This window comes from Schistocerca serialis, chromosome 7, assembly GCF_023864345.2.
Source record: "Schistocerca serialis cubense isolate TAMUIC-IGC-003099 chromosome 7, iqSchSeri2.2, whole genome shotgun sequence".
Taxonomy (NCBI): Eukaryota; Metazoa; Arthropoda; class Insecta; order Orthoptera; family Acrididae; genus Schistocerca; species Schistocerca serialis.
Genome location: NC_064644.1, coordinates 526,939,253 through 526,961,549, shown reverse-complemented (window position 1 = coordinate 526,961,549; position 22,297 = coordinate 526,939,253). Strand labels below are relative to the sequence as shown.

General features: G+C 46.3%; 1 protein-coding gene across 1 annotated transcript in view; it reads left to right on the top strand.

Moving 5' to 3' along the window:
* Positions 1-22,297, top strand: part of LOC126413204 (zinc finger C3H1 domain-containing protein-like) — a 525,925-nt gene that overhangs the window by 68,917 nt on the left and 434,711 nt on the right. The window lies entirely within an intron of this gene.

Here is a 22,297-nt window from a genome sequence, read left to right as displayed (position 1 = left end):
TCGTACCCGTAAACAAGCTTCTCCATACCGTCTTCATAAAATGTTGTCGCCATCGTACTGCGACCGCAATCGAGACCGATTATTCGTTTCCTTCAAACAGAAGGGAACACAATCGGCATGGTTTCAGAAAGCATCGCTCGTGTGAAACTCAGCTTGCCTTTTTCTCACATGAAATACTGAGAACTAAGTGTTGTGTCTAGGAATCCTACATACTCGGTTCGCTAGGCACACAATCAAACAACTCGTATTAATCAGTTTTATTACAAAAGACAACTACAATTACTTAACTTTGGTATGTGTCCCACGCAAAGGGCGACCTACAAAATAATCAGTCTCCTTTAGAACACACAAACCCAAGTCTGTGCTTCGTAGAGTGTACTACTGAAGAGCTACGATGCGTCTGCTGACGAACTGGCTGAAGAAGCTGCTATCGAAGTGGGCTCCCGCCATTGGGGAGCGGCGCTTATGTCGCCCTCACCTAGGTGCCACTGCTGTCGCTTTGTCGTCCTGGAGGGAGGCCGGTCAGTGTGCGATTGGCTGACTTCTTCTCACAGCCTTCTTTTCCCTGTCCTTCCCGACTGGCGTGCCGGCGCTGACTTTACCCCGTAACACTATGGAAGAAGAAGGGCAACAGGCAGATTCCTTATTTCTAGATTTCCAGAAAGCACATGACATGCCTGCCCTATTGCAGGCTGTCAATGACTGTACGAGCCACTCACAGATATATGAGTGGCTCGAAGACTTCTTAAATAATAGAACCCAGTTTATTGTCTTTGACTGTGGGTTTTCGTCGGAGGCAAGTGTCCCAGGGAAGTATGATAGGACCGCTGTTGTTCTCTGTATACATAAATGATTTAGCAGACAGGGTGGACACCGATCTGCTGTTGTTTGTTGTTTGCTGATGACGCCATGTTGTACGGAAAAGTGGGTGTGATGAACGGCAACTAGCTCTAAGTGTAAAAAAATGTTAGTTGATGCGGATAAGTAGGAAGATCAAACCTGTAATTTTCGGATACAGTATTATTAGTGTCCTGCTTGACACAATGAAGTCTTTTAAATATCTGGGCGCTACACTGCAAAGCGATATGAGATGCAACGAGCATGTGAGAACGATGGTAAGGAAAGCGAATGGTTGACTTCGGTTTATTGGGAGGATTTTAGGAAAGAGTGGTTCACCTGCAAGGGGGATCGCATATAGGAAGTTAGCGCGACCTATCCTTGAGTACTGCTCGAGTGTTTGAGATCTTTACCAGGTCGGATTGAAGGAGACATCGAAGCAATTCGTAGGCGGACTGCTAGATTTGTTACCGGTAGGTTCGGACAACACATAAGTGTTATGGAGATGCTTTGGGAATTCAAAAGGGAATACCTGGAGGGAAGACGATGCTCTTTTCGAGAAACTATTGAAAAAATTTAGAGGACCGGCATTTGAAGCTAGCTGCAGAACGATTCTACAGCCGCCAACATACACGGTGCATAAGAACCACGAAGATAAGATACGAGAAATTAGGGCTCATACGGAGTACAGACAATCGTTTTTCCTTCCCGCTGTTTGCGAGTGGAACAGGAGAGGAAATGACTAAAGTGCGCGTCATTAATGACGGCGGCCGAGTTTAGGTTCGTTCTGCGCATCTGACGTCACAAAACACAGTCAGCCAATGAACAGAGAACGACGTTGCCAGAGCTCGACTGCAGTACAGAGCACGGACGAGTGTCTTCAATTTTAGAAACGTTCAGTCATAAATAAACTAACTGAACGAAAGCAATGTCTTGATAGCAGAATTTCTTTTATAGAAAGTTTGGAAAAAGCATTCTTTATACCAATTGCTTCATATTCTATTAATTAATTAAACCAAACAAGCAATAAGCCTCCTAATTCAGGCGATAGCAAGAAAAGGTGTTTGTATCATTCCGACTTACCGCTTTTTCGCAATAAAGAACAGCGGTAATTGTTTATTTCCTATTGTACTTGGCCGAAATATGAGTAATTCATAGTCATACCAACAGTGTTCGTCGGTATTTTGCGCCCTAGTTTAAAGTCCTCCAGGAATCATATGAAATGGTGAGCTGCGTTAGTGTAATGGTTCCGAGTTCAAACCTTGTTCTGTGCTTAATATTTTCTTTATTTAAAAACAATATCGAAGTGTCTTACTTCATGAATTTTATTCGTTTGAATGTAATTTTTTGAAATTTATAGTTTCAACTGAAATCAACCATACAGAAAGTATAAGCAATGGACTTTTACCTCTGCAAGCTCTTCAGTTTCGAGCAGTGGTTTACTACATCTAATGCTGCACAATAACTGCATTGAACATCGAAACAAAATTAAGTCATTTATGGGGGGAAGGTATCAGTCAAGAAGATGTGTAAAAATCAAATTTTTGGGCCAAATAGTTTTTGTTAAATCGAATGATAAGTGTGTCAAAGCAGTCGGAACACCATGTGTCTGCACAGGCGAGCAGTGCAGTGATGACAAAATCGCGCACAGCGCGGAATGCGCGGAGCACGTCTCTGTAGCAGCGAAAGGGTTAATGCGGCCGTGGTGGCTTTACTTCATAAACTGCGCGTTCCCCCTAAACATAAGTTTGCCTGGCGCGTGCAACTGGCAACGCAGCAATCTCCCGCATCTGGCCGGGCATGCGCGAACCGCAAAGATAAAAGAATTGAACTATAGTGGTGGTACAGGATGCTCTCCACCACGCACCGTACGGTGGTTTGCGGAGTATCTATGTAGATGTAGAACACAGAGCAGGAATGTTTCGAATAATAAGTGGGGAGACATTGAAGAACAAAGAAGAGGTATGCTGATTACTGGAATTGTTCTGAACCTTGACAACGCCCGTCGTAGCAGTGCTGGTGCAACCCAAAGGCTTCTTGAGCAATTTCGGTGGCACATTTTTGATCACCAGCCGTACAGTGCCACGTAGTGCCCATGAGTGACTGCCATCATCACTGAACTCAAGAAATGGCTAGGGGGGCGGTGCTTCCAAAGCACAGAGAAACTTCAAGACAACGTCAAGATGAATTTTAATTGATTTGGGGCAACAATCTGTGAATAGGGTATTTTAAACCTTGTCCGCAAGTACAACGAATGCCTCTTCGTTAGCCGAAGCGCACGATTGGGTATCGAGTCTGTGCGAACAGACACGTGACACTGGAGTCGCGCAATGCGAGTGCAAACGATATGCGAGAAATTAGCAACTAGCCGCCACAACAGGCTATAGCTCTGTTTGAAATTTTACAATTTCGGAAACACAAGAGGAAATAGCATTAAATCCCATCACCTTACAAATTTTGTTGTATTTATACGGTTTGCAATAAACGTTTTCATACATGTTTTTTAATACAGAGGCTAACCAGCTCTCTGACCGAGCACGCTAAGCTACCGTGTCAGCATGACTCGAACCCGCGTTTTCTTGCTTGCTAGGCAGAAATGCTAGCCATTACACCAGCGCAGTAAGGTGGTCTACATTGCTGCCCGAGCTACCTAAGCTTAGTGCCCTCCCCATCACAAACTTCAATTCATTTTTCCCTTACATGCCGGCCGGTGTGGCCGAGCGGTTCTAGGCGCTACAGTCTGGAACCGCGCTACCGCTACGGTCGCAGGTTCGAATCCTGCCTCGGGCATGGATGTGTGTGATGTCCTTAGATTAGTTAGGTTTAAGTAGTTCTAAGCTCTAAGGGACTGATGACCTCAGAAGGTAAGTCCCATAGTCCTCAGAGCCATTTTTCCCTTACATATTGTCACTACTGCCAGGGCTCTCCGATATTGGCGAGCACCCCAGCATTGGACGTAATGGGACGTCCTTCTACCATTGGTAATCTTATAGATCTTATAATTAAAATGTTTCCCTGGGACATATCGGAGAGCCCTGGCAGTAGTAATAATATGTAAAGGAAAAACGAATTGAAGTGTGTGTTGGGGCGGGCACTTACTTTAGGTAGTTCGTGCAGTAATAGTGACCATCGTATTACGGTGGTGTAATGGTTAGCATTTCTGCCTAGCAAGCAAGAAGACCCGGGTTTGAGTCTCGGCCGTAGCACAGTTTTTGATTCATTTCGTCTGATTCGATCATTAACAGAAGTTGGTTCTGTTGTGGCGTAACAAGCTTGCTACGCCACACTGAGAAGGGAGCCGAAAGGCACGCGTACACACACGCCGACTGGCGTCAAGTCTGGAACAGGATACGTTATGACTGCTATAAAGAAAATACGTAGCTTTGGAATATACTTAACTTTTAATCTTTGTTGGTTTACAAAGTTCTTCTTGAGACATTTATACGATAACTCTCAAAGTAGGTAAGGCTAATGGCGCCTTGCTAGGTCGTAGCCATGGACTTAGCAGAAGGCTATTCTAACTGTCTCTCGGCAAATGAGAGGAAGGCTTCGTCCGTATTGTCGCTAGCAATGTCGTCCGTACAACTGGGGCGAGGGCTATATCCTCTCTCGAGACCTGCCTTGTGGTGGCGCTCGGTCTGCGATCACACAGTGGCGACACGCGGGTCCGACATGTACTAAATGAACCGCGGCCGATTTAAGTTACCACCTAGCAAGTGTGGTGTCTGGCGGTGACACCACATTCCTCCCCCGCAAATCGGCGAACGGTCGTGTGATAAGGCTTCCGCCCGCCGTGGGGAGGACCACATGCTGACGTATGCGATGAGGTGGGGAGCCTAACAACAGGCGAGGCCGTGCCACCCGCACCCGGCCAGTCGGTCCGAGGGGAGCTAGGAAACGCCTGAAAAACTAGTCCAGGGTGCACGTCAACATGCGGTGTTTGCGCCCGTAAAGAGACAGGAGGGGCCGAAGGGTCGACCTCCATTGCGTCGGGGTATCCGACGCGCGAAGACGCCATGTGGTCCGGATCGGGCAAGAGTTCCATGGCGGAGGACGGCTGGTCACGGGAAACGATCGGCGGCGCGTGACCCAGGGAGGCGCTTGGCGGCTGCAGCGAAGCGTCGAATGCGGGCGGCGCCGGCGGGAGAACAGGCGGCGGCGGCGGCGGCGGCGGCGGCTGCTGCTGCGGCGGCGCGTCGCCATGGGGCAAAATGGAAGGCATCGTCGGTAACACCTGGGGATGAGGCGAGCCAGTAGATGGGTCCCCAGGGCGCTGACCGGACGGCACCGTCGCTGAAAGCAGACGGGGAGCGGCAGAACCCGAGCGACGACAGAGGCGCAGCTGATTGAGATGCCGACGCACCTCACCAGAGGCCCCCAAAACCAAATACATCGCGCGGCCGAGGCAGCGAAGAATGCGCCCTGCGAGCCAACGCCGTGAACCTCGATAGTTGCGATAAAATACAACGTCGCCTGGAGCAAAAGCAGGAGTCTGCCGCTGCACAGGAACCTGATGCGGCGGATGCAGCAAAGACATCAAGGTTCGATGAGGACGACCGTGGAGCAACTCAGCCGGCGAGCGACCATCTCGGGGCTGAGAGCGATACGAAGACAAAAAGAGTAACAATGCGTCCTCCCGAGAATGCGACTCTTTCAATTTCAACATCTGTGACTTGAAAGTCTGGACCAATCGTTCAGCGGCACCGTTTGACTGAGGCGAAAACGGCGCGGATGTCAGATGTTGAATACCATTGGCCTGGCAGAATGACTGAAATTCTGCGGACATGAATTGTGGGCCATTGTCGGAAACAATAGTCTGCGGAAGACCTTCAATGCAAAAGATAGCAGACAACACTTGGATGGTGGCGGAGGACGTCGTGGAAGACATCCGGACAACAAAAGGAAAATTACTGAAGGCATCTACCAGAACCAACCATCGAGCATTCCAGAATGGACCAGCAAAATCGATGTGCAAGCGTTGCCAAGGGGAAGTGGCTTTTGGCCATGCAAAAACTTTCCGCAGCGGTGCGGATTGTTGTTCGGCACACGCCATGCAAGAAGAACACATATTCGTAATCGCAGCATCGATTCCGAACCAAGTACAGTGCTGACGAGCAAGTTGTTTCGTTCGCACTATACCCCAATGTCCTTGGTGAAGAAGCCGTAAAACAGAGGAATGTAACGAACGTGGGACCACGACTCTGGACTGATCATTATCAGAACGCAACAACAAAACACCATGTCGAACAAAAAGTCTCTCCTTGTGAGCAAAAAATCGGCGAACCAACGGATCCTCGATCCGAGACTTTGACGAAGGCCATTGCGTAGCAACAAAACGCAGAACGGTAGCAAGGACAGGGTCAGCAGCTGTGGCTGTAGCTACACGACGAAAATCAATCGGAAACGATTCGACCACTTCATCGGTTTCCGAATCAATGAACATGCAAGCAAGTTCGGAAGAATCGAATGCTTTATCTTCAGCAACAGGCAAACGGGACAACGCATCGGCGTTTCCGTGCTTAGCAGTGGACCGATACAAGATATCGTAGCGGTACTGCGAGAGGAAAATTGACCAGCGAATCAATTTCTGTGCTGTACGCGGAGGTACAGGCTTGTGCGGATGAAAAAGCGACGTCAAAGGTTTGTGGTCTGTGATGATGGTAAAGTGACGACCATACAAGAAATCATGGAACTTTGTAACACCAAACACGAGAGCCAAAGCTTCTTTCTCTATCTGGGAATAATTTCTTTGCGCAGACGAGAGCAATTTGGACGCAAAGGCAATAGGGCGATCATGCGAGCCAACTTTGTGCGCAAGCACAGCACCGATCCCGAAATCCGATGCATCTACCATCAACAAAAGGGGTTTCTGGGGATCGAATGGCGTAAGGCAAGTATTAGAAAGCAACGCCGATTTCAACTGGCGAAAGGCGCGTTCGCATTCCGTCGTCCAGACGAACGGAACACCTTTACGGCGTAAGCGATGAAGCGGAGCTGAAATGGAAGAAGCGCGCGGCACAAATTTATGATAATGGTTAATTTTACCCAACACACTCTGTAGCTGCTTCATATTTTGTGGCGAAGGCAATTCTTGTATGGCACGGAGGTGCTCTGGACTCGGATGGATGCTTTGGGCATTAATGACATGTCCCATGTATGGTAAGTCACGAGCAAAAAACACACATTTGTCCTTCCGCAAGCGAAGACCATTTTGTCGCAAGACCTGAAATAATGTTCGTAGGTTCGCAAGATGACCTTCTTCTGTCTGTCCGGAGATCACTATATCGTCCAGATAGTTTGCTGCAGTAGGGACCGACGCACAAATAGTTTGTAAATATTGCTGAAACAATGCAGGGGCGGATGCACACCCGAACGGCAGTCTTTTGAACCTGTACAATCCAAGATGCGTGTTAACCACCAATACGCGCTGGGATTCGTCGTCCACCGGTAGTTGCAAGTACGCATCGGCTAGGTCCAACTTTGAAAAATATTTTCCCGGGCACAGTTTAGCAAAAAGATCTTCCGGGCGGGGCAAAGGAAAAGTAGCAGTCACTAGTTATGGATTCACTGTGGCCTTGAAGTCCACGTAAAGTCTCAATTTTCCGGAAGGTTTTGGCAAAATTACTAAGGGTGAGGCCCAGAGAGAAGCTTGCACACGTTCAATTACACCCTGTGATTCTAGATCGTTTAATGTTCTTGCGACCTCATCACGCAATGCGTGGGGAAGATTGCGCGCTCTGAAAAATTTCGGTTGCGCGTTTACTTTCAGTTCCAAATGTGCTTCATAGTTTTCAGTGCAACCTAAGCCTGGTGCAAAAATGTCTGCAAATTCTTCACACAGACGAGAAACACTGTCTGAAGGCACAGTCTGATTCACTGATAGGACCTGATTTACAATAGAGATGTCAAACAATTGAAATCAATCTAAACCAAACAAGTTCACTGCAGTAGAAGAACGAAGAATGTAAAATGACACAAGTTTTGTTTGTCCCTTGTATGTTGCAAGAAGGCTGCACTGTCCTAACACAGGAATTTTCTGTCCTAAATAAGTGGTTAGCTTAACATTTGCGGAACGCAACGGAGGTGTGCCCAGTTGTTTGTACGTGTCGTGATTGAGCAATGAAACAGCAGCTCCGGTATTGAGCTGGAATGGTATGACCTTGCCATTAAAGTCCAAATCTACAAAACGTTTATTGTCCTGCTAACGACAAGAGCGACTGTCTCGTCCAATTTGAACTGATACAGGTACAGCATCACTTGCTAATTGACGTGATTTCCGGCGACGGCGACGCACAGTTTTTGTGGGACGAACACAGTCACTGTTAGAAAGAGTGGCACTGGACGGGGTGGAAGTAACGACATGAATGTCCATGGGCGAAGGTCCACGAGCCTGAGTGTCCCTGGTTCGATTCCGGCGCGAAGCAAAGGTCCTGGAATGGTTGTGATTGTCTGATCTGAGCTTTTTCTGGCAAACACTTTGAACATGTCCTTTCTTATTGCAGAAAAAGCAAATAGCTTGGCGTGACGGGCAATGTTCACGCGAATGTCTAGTAGCACACCGCGGGCATGATTTCACTGCATTTGTGTGCTGGCGCGGCACACCTGGTTTAGAGAGCGGCGTTAGCTGCGTCGAAGTGCGCGAGGGCAGGGTACCGGGACGCACAGCGCGTCCGGCGGGCCGGTTAATGTTACACACTGCTGGCGAAGTTTCAAAAGATTCCTGAGCACAGTCAAGTGTGTCTTGTCTATCCAATATGTCTATCACTTGTTGAAGGGAGGGATTAACTAGTTTCAAAATTTGCTCCCGTATGCAAACATCAGAAACGTTCTGTGCAATTGCATCACGTACCATTGTATCTGAATAAGAAAGGCCACAGTCACATTCAAAGGCACAGTCCCTAGTAAGGCCTTGCAATGTTGCTACCCACTCCCTATTAGTTTGACCGGCCGTGCGTTTTCTACGAAAAAACGTATACCGTTTTGCAACCACATTAACTGTTTCTTTGAAATAGGCATCTAAGGCAGACAAAATTTCCTCGTAGGACAGAGTTGCTACGTCGCGTCAGGGAAACAATTTCACTATCACACGATATGTGGACACACCGACACAAGAAAGCAAAAACGGCTGCCGCTCATCACCTTGAATTCTGTAGGCGGCGAGGTGGAAGGCGAATTGACGGGACCACTCTTGCCAAGTCTCGTGGGTTTCATCAAAGGGTCGGAATTGAGGTGCAACTGCATGTTGTGGCTGCGGTAGCGATGAAGCGGCGGCTGCCGCATTGGTTTGCAGCGCACATTGACCCTAGACGAGCTGTCCCAGGGCATCCAACAACGCCTACGTCTGCTGATTCTGCAAGCGATAAAATTCGGACAGTACATCTGGAGATTGTGGCGAAGCCATGACACAAATAAATCAGAGCAAAGCAAGTAGAAAGAACACGATCCTTTAAGCCTCGTCGCCAATCTGTTGTGGCGTAACAAGCTTGCTACGCCACACTGAGAAGGGAGCCGAAAGGCACGCGTACACACACACCGACTGGCGTCAAGTCTAGAACAGGATACGTTATGACTGCTATAAAGAAAATACGTAGCTTTGGAATATACTTAACTTTTAATCTTTGTTGGTTTACAAAGTTCTTCTTGAGACATTTATACGATAACTCTCAAAGTAGGTAAGGCTAATGGCGCCTTGCTAGGTCGTAGCCATGGACTTAGCAGAAGGCTATTCTAACTGTCTCTCGGCAAATGAGAGGAAGGCTTCGTCCGTATTGTCGCTAGCAATGTCGTCCGTACAACTGGGGCGAGGGCTATATCCTCTCTCGAGACCTGCCTTGTGGTGGCGCTCGGTCTGCGATCACACAGTGGCGACACGCGGGTCCCACATGTACTAAATGGACCGCGGCCGATTTAAGTTACCACCTAGCAAGTGTGGTGTCTGGCGGTGACACCACAGGTTCCATCACTGTCTGCTTCTGATTACGCCTTCTCGTGTGCAGTGCACTCTTTAAATTTCGTTGCAAGCGTATTACTCGAATTCTGATTGCGTTTTTTCCGCGTCCTTAATATTGGATGCGATGATTCCAAATTTGTTTTGCTGCTTTCGTTGCATGGTGTTCTATGGACTTATGTGTACCTGTTATTTCTTGTAAAACTTGAGTGTGGATTGCTCGATTTAAATACATTGCAAATATACTGCTTGTATTCTACGTTATTTTTGTTTGCATTCGTTTTCCGTTCTTTCTCGCATTTCATGGAGAACTCCATGTTAGCAGGTTTTAACATTATTGGCATTAAACTTTATAGTATCTTGCCACGGAATGAGTATGTAATTCTGCTTTGAATGGTGTTGCTTCTTGCCACTGAGTGCCATGCTTTTCCCAGAGGCTTGCAGGGTGTGGATTCAGATGTAGGTGAATAGGCCATGTAATTTGTAGTCTTGGTGACTAGAGCATTCTTACTCGAAATGCTAAAAATGCCACATTAGTTACGCAAACGTTTTCACACGTTATTAACAGGTACCACGAACAGCACATTTTAGCAGAAGTCACTGAAAATTTCGATGGCCTCCATCAAATGCGAGAGTACGAAAAACGGATGGTAATAAGAAATAAAATACGAGCAATAGACTTACATTTAAATCGAGCAGCTGACACGCAGATTCGTAAGCAGTAACAAATATGCATGAGTCCACAGAGTACCGTGCAACGAAACCATTTTCTATTTCTTATGAAACAAAAACAAATACAGAACCATTTACGTCACACAGTATTAAGGATGATTCGAAAAATTAAGCAGAATGCTAGCAAAGTACTTACGTTGCAATTCAAAAAGTACAATACAAGAAAGCCCTAATCGGAAACATAGAACGTTAACCCTAAGGGCCTGCGTTCGATTCCCGACTTGGTCGGAGATTTTCTCCGCCCAGGGACTGGGTGTTGTGTTGTCCTAATCATCATCATTTCATCCCCATCGACGCGCAAGTCGCCGAAGTGGCGTCAACTCGAAAGACTTGCACCCGGCGAACGGTCTACCCGACGGGAGGCCTTAACCACACGACATTCATCAGAAACATAACTTCCACTTCATAACAACCACACGGTCCAAATTGCACATAGAATTTTACAGATACATACACTTTACCATCATACTGCCAGACCCACCCCTAAAGTAAAATCAAAAATATAGTCATCCAACCCTCGTATTTTGGAAAGCAATAATATGAATTTCCGAGGCATATTTCTCGTATTCAAAGTTCACTGCCACGCCACGTGGAGCGCACATGTCGTGCTCTGTTTCCGTGTCATAATAAGGTCCCTAGCAAACGATCAAATATTTTGTCAAACTTACATACACTGACCGAATATTAGACCGTGTAAGGTGCTGTTTGATGTGTTTGTCAAGCATAGCTCGCGTCTGAAGTGTTGGTAGAAATCTTGATTGGCAGAAAGTTTGGCAAAATGACGCAAATTGTTTTCATCGATGTTTCGCCGCATATGAATAATGAAGAATCGTTTTATTACACCTTATTGAGATAAGGTGAGTTTCTACAACTATGAAAACTACGATCAAGGAAAAAACGAAATAGGGCTGACAATTACGAAAATGGTACAGATATCACGTTTGTCCCAGCCATATATTACGCAGGAAAACGTTATAAACAAAGTGAATATTTTACCCAAGACATACAAGAGGGAGTGCAATGAAATAAAAGAAATCCCAGTTCCTCGGTTCTTCTGTGGATGATGTGGGCTATATGTTCGCACATTGGGGTATTTTAATGAGCTGTCATTAGAGGACCAATAAGTTGAGAATAAATTATCGCATACTTACTTACGCCTTCGTTTTCACTGAGGGGAAACTAAGTCTAAACAAGTTGTCACACGTTTCGTTGTCCGTTCGCAGAAAACTTGGTGTAATCATCAAGTTTGAGTCTATCATTTCCATTAAAAATTTTAATGTGTATATTTTTCTTTTATTTTAAAGAACGACCTGGCCAAGCGTCTTGTTTTCTTCTTCTTGTTCTTCTTTAAACACTGTGCTAGAGCCAATGTTACAAACGCTTTATCTACATTTGTAGCCATTTCCACTAGTGCCAAAATACGTCATAGACGAAACGCGATTGCTTCAAAAGTAAGGTTAAACTGACAAGCTTTCTTGGTACGTATACGGCTTATTTGACCCAGCCTAGCGAATTTGACAGACACGTTTTCTCTTGTACCAGAGCCTTAAAAAGTTTCATTGTCCATTCGAAGAGAGTTAATATAATCATCGGGTTTTGAGAGTAGTATTTCTCTTACCGGACTTTCATGGGTAAATCTCTCACTTTAAACCATTCCCTTCTCCAAGGTCTTGTGTACTTCTAACCCCGTCCTGAGTTAAGCTATCAGTGAGACGCCAGCTGAGCCTGCTGGGCAGAACAGGTAGTAGGACCGTGGAAAGGGCGAAGGGTTGAGGTCAGTTTCTGCTTCCAACTGTCATTTATTGAAATTTAATAACCTTTACAACCAAAGCGGCACATAGCCGAATCAGAACTCTTAACAAGATAAAAATCCATCAAAGATAGCAATAAAATAATTCAAAAAACAACATACGCAAGGTGCAATACAAATGGCTGAGCGCCACAATTAAATTTCAAAACTTCAGAATATATTACCATAGACCTTTAAAGGCAGAAGGCCAACATGTTTAACAACGAGAATTCTTAAAAATCAACAAGATAAAAATCCAATTAAGATAGCAATAAAATAATTTAAAGAAGCAATATATGCAAAGTGCAATACCAATCGCTGAGGGCCACAATTAAACTTAAAAATTTTAAAATACATTACCATAATCTTTAAAGGCAGAAGGCCACAGTGTTTAAGCTTGAGAGATAAATTTAAAAATTGATTTTGCAAAATTTTAAGGAAACCAACAAATAACCATAAGCCTAAAATTTAAAATAGCTGACAACAGATAATTAAACACCGGTGGCACTCAAAAGCCTCCAGGGAGGTCGGTGTGCCCTCGTTCACTTAGGGTAGACGGGTGGTGAGCCCAACTGCACTTGATCCGTCGGAGCCCAACCAAGAGACAGTCACGGACCGACCGATCATACGACTTGGTACATAAATCGGTACATAAAAACTCAAAGACCAAACTGTTACGGACATGATTATGCACAATGAAATATATATTGAGCTGTCAAAACTACACACCATGTTGGACAGCGACAACAGGTGGGGAAAGGACGATGCCTGAAGTCGCGTTAGTGGCCAGGGCAGGTAACCATAACACTAACGGCCACTAGGCAGAAGATTCCGCTGGTACACTTGAAGTTGAAACTCGGTAATAGTTAACTTCTCTCAAAAGAACACTGCCTGAATTTACGTCAGTGCCCAGGGCAGGTTACCAGAACACTAACGGCCGCAAGACAGAAAATTCCACTGGTGCACTCAAATCGTAGTCGACCAAAATAGCTAACTGCACCGCATGGCGACTAAATCTCAGCAGTAGAACCACTCGGTGTTGCTCACCGGAAAACATCTCCAACAGCAAACCACCGAAGCGAACCGCCACAACATGAATGGACGTGGCTTGGCTAGATGAAACCACTACTCAACTTTGACGTCCTGAGTTGGCGAACCACGAAGCTCGTAGAGATCGGACAGCTCCACACGCGCTCCGACACTGCGCAGGGGCTGCCAACGGCCCCAGCCGACTTCACCCAACACCGACTCAAAGGAAGGCCTCGGCGCTTGTTGGTGATGTCACGTCAGCTACGCACGGCGAACGCCAGGTCTGTTGCAGGCATACTCATAAAGGTGGTGTCTCCCTCTCTGACACAGGAAAATGTGAAACAATTGGCGGTAGTTGACCAACACACATTGTTCTGAGAGATTTCTGCACTCAATTAATTGTGCAATTCATTACACTTCTTAACAAATAGTGTAGTTCTGAACTTAAATTTCCACCTGTTTTAAGGATTGACATAAAAAAACAACTTCATGGTCCAGCAGCAACAGAATTCGTGCTTCTTTACCTTATTTGTAAATCTGGGGAAGTTACGTTTGTACTGGGTTGCTTTTACAAAAACTGTGAACATATTGGTGCTCTTCTTTGGGTGTCTTGGTTGACTATGGGGTGAGGAGCACTGACCGTTAATGAAATATCTTGCGATTGTACACGTTGGGGGAGGGGGTGGGGGACAGAAGAAGAGGCAAAAGAGAGATACTTGTTTTACCAAGTAAATTTTTTTATCTTACAAAGTTTCTCCTTTAAGTTGCAACAGGGGAATATTTATCTTTTCTAATGTGCATGTTTAGAAAAGTTTAAGCTCAGCAGTATTTTCGATGTATGAAGCTATTTTGTTTCCTGTTTAGAATTCCTTTCGTTGAAAACGACTGTTATCTAATGACTGGCAACAGTTGGACATTTACACATGTAAATTATTTCACATTTCCAGTGACGATGTCAAACGAAAATAAATAAATACATAAAAGAAACGAGTTAATTGTAAGGTGGTTGGGGTAAGTTTCGATAACAAAATGGATCAAGTAAATGTAGTTACTTGAACGTAAAATTTCCGAAGCTTGCAATGGGGCAAAGCATCTTCCACATTGATCTACGTTTGTTTCGACAGGATTCAGTAATACAGAACTATGATCTTCATTTGTAGCTATACGATAGTAAGAAAATCTTTCCTCTAAATAAAACTACAGAATCCAAAACAATACCAAACATTTTGTCCAAAAATAAGAGATTTATAGAGATAAGCACGCCCAGGCGTTTCTGCCTGCAACAGACCTGGTGTTCTCCGTGCATAGCTGACGTGACGTCACCAACAAGCGCCGAGGCCTTCCTTTGAGTCGGTGTTGCTTCACCACGCGAAGATAACTTCTCTCGTCCGCAACAACCGACCGGCTCCTTCCAAATCCCCTTGCCGGAAACTATATGCACCAAACCAAAGATGGTACACGGCGCGAATATCGATACACATCACTGCTGCCACACGTAGAAGGAAGAAGAACCACGACGTAACCGCTACAAGGGCGGGAAACCAAACACAGATAGACAGCCAAGTTCACTAAAAGGCATAGTTGGGAGAGAGCGCGGCTCACCTTCGTCTACTTTAAACACAGTGCTAGAGTCAATGTCAGGACTGCTTTGTCTGCATTTGTGGCCATTCTCAGTACTGTCAAAATACCAAGCAATACGAAAAGCCTACTGGATTCCGTAGAAATGTTGGAACACGTGAGTCACTACTGACCCTACGACTTATCTTAGAAGCTAGATTAAGGAAAGGCAAACCTACGTTTCTAGCATTTGTAGACTTAGAGAAAGTTTTTGACAATGTTGACTGCAACAAATTCTGAAGGTGGCAGGGGTAAAATACAGGGAGCGAAAGGCTATTTACAATTTTTACAGAAACCAGATGGCAGTTATAAGAGTCGAGGACATGAAAGGGAAGCAGTGGGTGGGAGGGGAGTGAGACAGGGTTGCAGCCTTTCCCCGATTTTATTCAATCTGTATATTGAGCAAGCAGTGAAGGAAACAAAAGAAAAATTCGGAGTAGGTATTAAAATCCATGGAGAAGAAATAAAAACTTTGAGGTTTGCCCATGACATTGTAATTCTGTCAGAGACAGCAGAGGACTTGGAAGAGCAGTTGAACGGAATGGATAGTGTCTTGAAAGGAGGATATAAGATGAACATCAACAAAAGCAAAACGAGGATAATGGAATGTAGTCGAATTAAGTCGTGTGATGCTGAGGGAATTAGATTAGGAAATGAGACACTTAAAGTACTAAAGGAGTTTTGCTATTTGGGGAGCAAAATAACTGATGATGGTCGAAATAGAGAGGATATAAAATGTAGACTGGCAATGGCAAGGAAAGCGTTTCTGAAGAAGAGAAATTTGTTAACATCGAGTATAGATTTAAGTGTCAGGAAGTCGTTTCTGAAAGTATTTGTATGGAGTGTAGCCATGTATGGAAGAGAAACATGGACGATAAATAGTTTAGACAAGAAGAGAATAGAAGCATTCGAAATGTGGTACTACAGAAGAATGCTGAAGATTAGATGGGTAGATCACATAACTAATGAGGAGGTATTGAATAGGATTGGGAAGAAGAGAAGTTTGTGGCACAACTTGACTGAAAGAAGGGATGGGTTGCTAGGACATGTTCTGAGGCATCAAGCGATCACCAATTTAGTATTGGAGGGCAGCGTGGAGGGTAAAAATCGTAGAGGGAAACCAATAGATGAATACACTAAGCAGATTCAAAGGGACGTAGGTTGCAGTAGGTACTGGGAGATGAAAAAGCTTGCACAGGATAGAGTAGCATGGAGAGCTGCATCAAACCAGTCTCAGGACTGAAGACCACAACAACAACACGAAAAGCGTCTGCCTCAAAGCAAGGTTTGTACGTGTACGGACTCGTTTGACAAATCCGCAGCTAGACAACGTTTGACAAACATGTTTGCTCGTTTACAGGAGCCCTGCTGCGGGCTTTGCGCTTCTGGTATTTTGGTGTTCGTGACGCAAACTGCTGGAGCGCTGGAGTCGTGCTGGAGTACAGCCCTAGCCTGCATCAACAGGCCTCTGGCGGGACCGGTCCTGGCCGAGACACGGCAGTAATAGGTCTGAGCCTTGCCGCCGGCCAGGTGGCCGCTTTCGCCGTCTTGCCGGCAGGTGGCAGCGCGCTCGTCAATTTCGCAGTCTGTGTTCCGCCAGGCCGGGCGCTTTCGTTTTGTTTTTGCGCCGCCGCTCACCTCTCTGCCCCCTCCCACGCGGCCGACACGCCGCGTGCTATCCGAGCCGAGCCGCGCGCATGCGCAATGAGCGGCGAGTCCGCCAAGCCGGTCGGCCGCTATACTTAGCGGCGCGCCTGCCCGGCGGCTCGCGAGTGCAGCCCAGCCGCCGCCGCAGCCGCCAGTTTGCGAGTTCGCGCAGTGCGTGGTGCGTGCGACGGTGCGTGTGTGTGTGCGCGAGTGCGTCGGAGGCGTCGCGCGGTGTTCCGGGGCAGACGGACGGCCAGAGACATGGGGGGCCGGGCCGCCTCGCTCCTCTGCTGCTGGTCCCGTGAGTACACTCCTACTCTAACCGACCTCTATGCAAAGCTAACCGAAACTGCATTCAAACGGAACGTTGGAGACTGAACAGCGCGTTTCAGACCCATGTGTGTAGCGGACCAACTCTGCGCTATGCGTTTCCAAGATAAAGACCCGAAGCGCTGCGCAGAACTTAGCGCGCATAATTTCTGTGACCAGTGTTTGCGTCTGCCTGCTCCCGCGCACTGTACAGTCTCTTAATTTATGATGTCGAGGATCCCGGTGCAAATTGTACCCGCTCCACTCGGTTAGGCAAGGTTTTTGCCACGAAAGCCTCCAACTGATATCAACAGTGGTTATCTTCATTGTTCTGCTTGTAATAATACATTGTGTATCACGATATTTGCCTAGAGGGAGCAGTGGCGCAGGGGTTGGACTGTAGCATCGTAGTATAGGGTCCCTCTGTGGCCTCTCCCGTAGCTTGCCATGGTATTTTTAAAACATTTCAACCCAATATTGTAAAACTTCTCCTACTTAGGTCACTGCCGATTCCTTCCCGGATTGCAGTGCAATCGATTCCAACTCTGATGATACCGACGTTAAATCCGTAAATTTTTCTTCTTTTCCCAATAACGACTCTGTCATCGGGGCTATTGACATTAATCAATTAATCAATTGCCCTTCTGTATTCGTGTAAATCAGATCTTATACACAGACAAAATGTGTATACATGTGTATAAGTCGTATACTTGTGTTTACATCCCTTGCGGCAGGTTTCATAAATTCTCGAGTAGAAGAGAAGTATTTCGAGAGCTGTGCCCGTCAGTGTGGCCGAACGGTTCTAGGCGCTTCAGTCTGGAAACGCGCTACCGCTACGGTCGCAGGTTCGAATCCCGCCTCGGGCATAGATGTGTGTGATGTCCTTAGGTTAGTTAGGTTTAAGTAGTTCTAAGTTCTAGGGGACTGATGACCTCAGATGTTAAGCCCCATAGTACTAAGAGTCATTTGAACTTGTGCTAGCTCAGTTGCAAAAGGGTGGTTTTGTCCGTTGAAAGGAAACAGACTAGCATTCGGAAGGAAATAAGTAATCCGAGGGTTTATCGTCCCGTCGACAACCAGGTCATGAGAGATGGAGCACGAGTTCGGATATCGGAGGTATACCGTCAATAGATGAACGTCGGCCGAAGAACCCGAGACAGAAGCCAATAGGCAGTTTGTCAACAAGTGGCCACGAAAGCCTTAACAATTTTATATGCCGTCAATGCTCTTTCAGAGGAACCGCCATGACCTTTACCTTACGCGATTTAGACAATTTATTTATTTATTGCTTTCTGAATACTTATCGTCTTGTGCCTCTAAATCAGAGAAACAACGGAGAGCCTGAATGGAAACTGTCACGTCGCTATGCGTCTAAATAAGAGCATCACCTCTTTCGGTAGCGTTCAACTAAGGTGACTGACAGACATCTCGAGAAAAGTAAAAATGGAGGGGTGGTGGGACGGAATTTGAAATTCTCTTAACACGACTTTTACTCCTTAAACACGTTCACAGGCAAGCCATCGCTTTGAAAAGATTGCCAAAATTTCGATACATATGGGCGTTTTGGGTAAAGAACGACACGCGCCATACATTACTGAGACACAATCATTCACTTCCACGGAATCCTTTCGCTGTCCGCCATAACCGCCTCCGCTCTGCCCGGAAGGCAGTATAAGCAGTGTTCTCGCGCTCCGTGGTTACTCATTAACACAGCCGCCAGCTCGTATTATTACGCACAACGCAGCGGGCGGAGAAGGCGTAACAGCCTCGCGCCGCTGTGCGTGCGGTGGTAGCAGCCGGGACTCATCAACAGGTGTTTCGCGGGCTGCACGCACCTCGCCTCAGAGGTAAACAAACAGCAGGCGCTTGTCGTCTGGGCGCACCGCACCGCGGCGCTGGCGTCGGGCGTAGCTGATAAGGGGAATCACAGGCACTGGCTGACTGGAGAAACGCCGCGAGCGGCTGGTGGCAGTATGTGAGCGAGCCAGCGCAGTGATGCGGAACACGTTGGCCTCTCTGGTAGGATTCCATTGCGACATGCTCTGCTGTCACTGTGGACTCCTTTGCTCGTAAGGGGTTATCGTCGGTATTAACACCTAGTTCATTGGCCAAGAAGCGCAATAGAAACGCTGCGTTACCAGCAGTACAGATGCGAAAAGTAGTGACCATCTACATCTACATTTATACTCCGCAAGCCACCCAACGGTGTGTGGCGGAGGGCACTTTACGTGCCACTGTCATTACCTCCCTTTCCTGTTCCAGTCGCGTATGGTTCGCGGGAAGAACGACTGTCTGAAAGCCTCCGTGCGCGCTCTAATCTCTCTAATTTTACATTCGTGATCTCCTCGGGAGGTATAAGCAGGGGGAAGCAATATATTCGATACCTCATCCAGAAACGCACCATCTCGAAACCTGGCGAGCAAGCTACACCGCGATGCAGAGCGCCTCTCTTGCAGAGTCTGCCATTTGAGTTTGTTAAACATCTCCGTAACGCTATCACGCTTACCAAATAACCCTGTGACGAAACACGCCGCTCTTCTTTGGATCTTCTCTATCTCCTCTGTCAACCCGACCTGGTACGAATCCCACACTGATGAGCAATACTCAAGTATAGGTCGAACGAGTGTTTTGTAAGCCACCTCCTTTGTTGATGGACTACATTTTCTAAGGACTCTCCCAATGAATATCAACCTGGTACCCGCCTTACCAACAATTATTTTTATATGATCATTCCACTTCAAATCGTTCCGCACGCATACTCCCAGATATTTTACAGAAGTAACTGCTACCATTGTTTGTTCCGCTATCATATAATCATACAATAAAGGATCCTTCTTTCTATGTATTCGCAATACATTACATTTGTCCATGTTAAGGGTCAGTTGCCACTCCCTGCACCAAGTGCCTATCCGCTGCAGATCTTCCTGCATTTCGCTACAATTTTCTAATGCTGCAACTTCTCTGTATACTACAGCATCATCCGCGAAAAGCCGCATGGGACTTCCGACACTATCTACTAGGTCATTTATATATATTGTGAAAAGGAATGGTCCCATAACACTCCCCTGTGGCACGCCAGAGGTTACTTTAACGTCTGTAGACGTCTCTCCATTGAGAACAACATGCTGTGTTTTGTTTGCTAAAAACTCTTCAATCCAGCCACACAGCTGGTCTGATATTCCGTAGGCTCTTACTTTGTTTATCAGGCGACAGTGCGGAACTGTATCGAACGCCTTCCGGAAGTCAAGAAAAATAGCATCTACCTGGGAGCCTGTATCTAATATTTTCTGGGTCTCATGAACAAATAAAGCGAGTTGGGTCTCACACGATCGCTGTTTCCGGAATCCATGTTGATTCCTACATAGTAGATTCTGGGTTTCCAAAAACGACATGATACTCGAGCAAAAAACATGTCCTAAAATTCTACAACGGATCGACGTCAGAGATATAGGTCTATAGTTTTGCGCATCTGCCCGCGTTATTTATTTTTTTCAGTCGTCAGTCTGGTTTCGTGCAGTCCATTATCAGTTTCTCTCTTGTGGCAACCTCTTCATCTCAGAGTACAGGTTACACCCTATTTTCTCATCCATATCAGTCTCAGTCTTCCTCTGCGCTTTATGCCTTCTACAGCATTTTTTAGTATCATGGAAGTTATTCTCTGATATCTCAATATTAGGTTTACAATTTTGCTTCCGCCGTTTCGCAATAGATGGCAATAGAACCAAGTCGTGGTGGAGGTGGTAGGTACTAAGCGTCATACGATAAGTTTAGAGATTTGTAAACATAATACCATGAATATATTTGGCGATTTGTGACTGCATTCTCGACTGAATACGTTAGCTTATGAGCCCAAATTATCGTCATTTACGGGACGTTTCACTTTCGTGCTTTAACACGATCTGTGCCTGAGGCTCAAAAAATGCCACGTAGAACCACTGGTGAGGTGCCCGTTAGTGAAAGAAAGTGCAGAAAATTGTGTCAGCGCTTTAAGAACGGCGAATTTGAAGTCTAAGACCGCCGTGGCGGTGGGAGAGAGAAGGTTCTTGAAGCTACTGAAATTGATGGAAACAGTCACAGGAGATCGTTATCGAAAGCAGCTGATGCGTTTGAGCCGAGCACTGAAAGACTAACGGCCACATTTCAGTGGTAGACGTGAAAAGGTGGTTCTGGACCACGACGATGTCGCGAAACCCCTCGAAACATACTGGGAAACGTTGAAATGGGAAGACTACCCCACCAGCCGTACTCTCTAGACATTTCTTGCACTGTCATCTTTTTCGATCAATGGAACACGGGCTGGCTGACCAGCACTTCCCGTCATATGAACAAGAGCAAAATTTTATCGATTCATGGATCTGCTCAGAAGACGGCCAGTTATCCTGCCGCAGGATTCGTTTGAATATCCGGGTATAACGTTGCGAAGCGATATGAAATGGAATGAGCGTGTGACAACTGTGGTAGGAAAGGCGAATGGTCGACTTCGGTTTATTGGGGAAATTTTCAAAAATGGCTCTGAGCACTAAAGGAGATCACATATAGGACGCTAGTGCGACCTATTCTTGAGTGATGCTCGAGTGCTTGGGATCCGCACCAGGTCGGACAAAGAAGACATCGAAGTAATTCAGAGGCGAGCTGCTATATTTGAAACCGGTAGGTTCGATCAGCATGCAAGTGTTACGGATGTGTTTCGGGAACTGAAGTGGAAATTCCTGGAGGGAAGAAGACATTCGTTTCGAAGAACACTACTGAGAAAGTTTAGAGAACCGGCATTTGAAGCTAACTGCGGAACGACCAACATGCCGGCAACATACATTTCGAGTAGCGGCGACGAAGATAAGATATGAGAAATTAGGGCTCATACGGAGGCATGTAGACAGTAGTTTTCCCTTCGCTCTACCTGCAACTTCAACGCGAAGGGAAATGACTATTTGTGATGTAGGGTATCCTCCGGTACGAACCGTACCGTGGCTTGCAGGGTTTGTATGTATATACACTCCTGGAAATTGAAATAAGAACACCGTGAATTCATTGTCCCAGGAAGGGGAAACTTTATTGACACATTCCTGGGGTCAGATACATCACATGATCACACTGACAGAACCACAGGCACATAGACACAGGCAACAGAGCATGCACAATGTCGGCACTAGTACAGTGTATATCCGCCTTTCGCAGCAATGCAGGCTGCTATTCTCCCATGGAGACGATCGTAGAGATGCTGGATGTAGTCCTGTGGAACGGTTTGCCATGCCATTTCCACCTGGCGCCTCAGTTGGACCAGCGTTCGTGCTGGACGTGCAGACCGCGTGAGACGACGCTTCATCCAGTCCCAAACATGCTCAATGGGGGACAGATCTGGAGATCTTGCTGGCCAGGGTAGTTGACTTACA